The sequence below is a fragment of the Schistocerca piceifrons genome, unplaced genomic scaffold (genome assembly GCF_021461385.2).
Source record: "Schistocerca piceifrons isolate TAMUIC-IGC-003096 unplaced genomic scaffold, iqSchPice1.1 HiC_scaffold_936, whole genome shotgun sequence".
NCBI lineage: Eukaryota > Metazoa > Arthropoda > Insecta > Orthoptera > Acrididae > Schistocerca > Schistocerca piceifrons.
Window position 1 is genome coordinate 5,877,690 of NW_025729208.1, and position 2,500 is coordinate 5,880,189.

The 2,500-nt window shown below is 57.4% G+C and overlaps 1 non-coding gene across 1 annotated transcript in view; it reads right to left on the minus strand.

Moving 5' to 3' along the window:
• The window catches only part of LOC124772105, a 1,909-nt gene extending 1,468 nt beyond the window's left edge, over positions 1-441 (minus strand). Inside the window, exon 1 of the ribosomal RNA XR_007013781.1 lies at positions 1-441. This exon is cut by the window's left edge and continues 1,468 nt beyond it. This is a non-coding gene — a ribosomal RNA (small subunit ribosomal RNA).
• Between the last annotated feature and the right edge of the window lie 2,059 nt (positions 442-2,500).

The window sequence follows — 2,500 nt, forward strand, 5'->3', positions numbered from 1 at the left end:
GCCTTCCTTGGATGTGGTAGCCGTTTCTCAGGCTCCCTCTCCGGAATCGAACCCTGATTCCCCGTTACCCGTTACAACCATGGTAGGCGCAGAACCTACCATCGACAGTTGATAAGGCAGACATTTGAAAGATGCGTCGCCGGTACGAGGACCGTGCGATCAGCCCAAAGTTATTCAGAGTCACCAAGGCAAACGGACCGGACGAGCCGACCGATTGGTTTTGATCTAATAAAAGCGTCCCTTCCATCTCTGGTCGGGACTCTGTTTGCATGTATTAGCTCTAGAATTACCACAGTTATCCAAGTAACGTGGGTACGATCTAAGGAACCATAACTGATTTAATGAGCCATTCGCGGTTTCACCTTAATGCGGCTTGTACTGAGACATGCATGGCTTAATCTTTGAGACAAGCATATGACTACTGGCAGGATCAACCAGGGAGCTGCGTCAACTAGAGCTGAGCAGCCGGCCGCCCGGGAGTGTGTCCCGGGGGCCCGCGCGAACACGCAAGCGTCCGCTCAATCATTCTGCAAACAGGAGGAGGCTGAGCTCCCCTGCACAATACACCTCGAAACCCTCTCAGGTCCCGGCGGCGCGCAGCGCCGTCCCAAGTACTTGGTCGGGTTCGAGAGAGGCGCAATCGCCCGGAGTTAGGCGAGTAGACGCTTTCGGTGCGACCACCCGTGCTCCCAACTGAGCTTGCCGCTGCCGACAGAGGCCCGGGAGCGTGCTGTCGTGGCATTGCCGGCGGGAGACAACACGCGCCACCTACGGTGACCGGCAGCTCCAACGCCAGCGCCACAGAAGGACAAAAGCCCCACTTGGGTGCCGAAGCGAACTCTCCCAGCACAGCGCACGCGCCAACACATCCGCACAGCTGCGATACAAACCACCAGCGAGAACCGCTGGGGCGACCGAGCAGCAGACGGCGTCGCGGCGCCGAGCGCCGGGCGGCGGCGCATCCTCAACGCACACAGTCCTCAATCGGACCAGCACACTGAAGATGTCCACCGCGCTTCGCACCGGGCCCGCGAGGACCTACTTTGGCCGCACGGCGCCGCGCGCAGGGTGCGCCGGCGCGCAGCTGCGACGCCTGCCGCGTCCGTCGGCCGGCGCGCCTGCCACTGGCCGCCCCCACCAGCCGGCTGTAGCGCGTGCGCCCACGCACCGCGCGGCCAGCACGCCGGGAGGCGCCCCCTCACCGGCCGGGGACGGTCCCACCCAGCCACCGCCGCGTATCGCTTCACACCCAGATGCCGTTCAGTTTCGTCGGCATGGTGGGTATCGCTGGAACAACCGGTTAGTACCTCAACCTATCGTCGCCATCACCGATTCACCCCTAGCGAGAACAACCGCACCACAACAGGTTACCATTTGTTCATTTGCGTAACTTCACCAGAAAACGCAGGCGTCCATCGCCATTTGCAACTTCAACGATTATTGCATGCCTGTGTCAGGTGTCACGCCACACTACGTCTGCCCACATACACGCAACAAAATGTGCACGCCTAGACAATACGTGGAAGGTGGCCCCCGTACGTATGCGATGTCCATTGCTCGAACGACTGTCAACCGGCCTCTGTAGCATGTCGCAGATATGGAACGCGGTGCACCATGCCATCACGGTGTGTGAGGAGAGACGACTAGGTCCGAATACATCAACAGACAGCTCATGCTGATCGCCATCCACGGCGTCCGTTCCTCCCACACGTCTCTATGGCGTACCACACTGCAATCCAGCTCTCATAGGGAGACGACACGTAGCTGCGTGCACAATATTTGCACTGTATGGTCCGCCGTTTTTGGGCGCAGTCGTTGTGCGGTCACACATGTGCCACGATGTATCATTCAGTACATAAGGACGAATGTGCAGTACAGATTGTGGTTCACGCGTACGACATCAGCGGACAGTTGACACAGGCCGCACCACAACGTAGCCTGAGTACGTCGCATGCGAAGGGCATTGAACATGCAAACTTCTCACCAACCAGCTTGCGAAGGCAGGGGGCAAGGTGGGGACGTGGGGAGGGGCGGCATGTACGTCCTGCTGCCATCCACATTACAGTGTACAGCAGGAGCATGTGGAAAGTGAGCAAGACTTGCAAGGTGTTTAACATGAAGCGATACACAGGGGTGCGGGCAGTGCGAGTAGCGAACTATATTGCGAGGGTTGCGGGTGGGCAACACTACAGTAATTGAACGAGTCGTATAACAATTACAGAGCAGGTTTAGGCGACAACGTGGGTTACGTTAAGGCGACAACATGGGTTAGGTTAAGGCACAACATGGGTTAGGTTAAGGCACAACATGGGTTAGGTTAAGGCACAACATGGGTTAGGTTAAGGCACAACATGGGTTAGGTTAAGGCACAACATGGGTTAGGTTAAGGCACAACATGGGTTAGGTTAAGGCACAACATGGGTTAGGTTAAGGCACAACATGGGTTAGGTTAAGGCACAACATGGGTTAGGTTGAGGCACAACATGGGTTAGGTTAAGGC